We start from the raw sequence: 514 nt of genomic DNA, 5'->3' as shown, positions 1-514 counted from the left end.
CCATACAGCTGTGTATCGTCTGCATAAAGATGGTAATTGAGGGTATATAAAGAAATTATTGATGACAGACTTTGCGTGTACATTGTAAAGATGACAGGACCAAGGACGGAACCCTGAGGAAATCCGTAAATAGTTAGTTGGACGTTTTGTGCATTAAAGACACTCAAAAGGGGAAATGTGAATTGGGCGTTTGTACATGTGATTGTCTTGGACTTGTAGCCGTTAGAGCTATTTTGACTGTATTTTTTTAAAGATATTCTTCAATTTTCAATTTCTTTGTATAGATATTTAAAACGCAAAAGCTGTTTTATTTTTCTGTGGTGTATAATGCATTATCCAATATTCATAATATAATTTCATTCCAAGAGAAACAAAATAACAACAAAAACCAAAAGTAAACAAAAACAAAACCCTTAAATGAAAGAAATATAAACAGCAATTGCAAGAACTGCACTCCGTTGCTTTCACTAACGTGTTCTACTGGAAATGAGACCTGCCCAAAAATTTGCACTAT

At 33.5% G+C, this 514-nt stretch overlaps 1 long non-coding RNA gene across 2 annotated transcripts in view; it reads right to left on the bottom strand.

Annotated features, from left to right (window-relative positions):
• LOC106012920 overlaps positions 1-514 on the bottom strand; it is a 25,608-nt gene that overhangs the window by 16,881 nt on the left and 8,213 nt on the right. The window lies entirely within an intron of this gene.

The sequence above is a fragment of the Aplysia californica genome, unplaced genomic scaffold (genome assembly GCF_000002075.1).
Source record: "Aplysia californica isolate F4 #8 unplaced genomic scaffold, AplCal3.0 scaffold00564, whole genome shotgun sequence".
NCBI classification, from domain to species: Eukaryota; Metazoa; Mollusca; class Gastropoda; order Aplysiida; family Aplysiidae; genus Aplysia; species Aplysia californica.
This window is presented reverse-complemented; position numbering and strand designations above follow the sequence as displayed.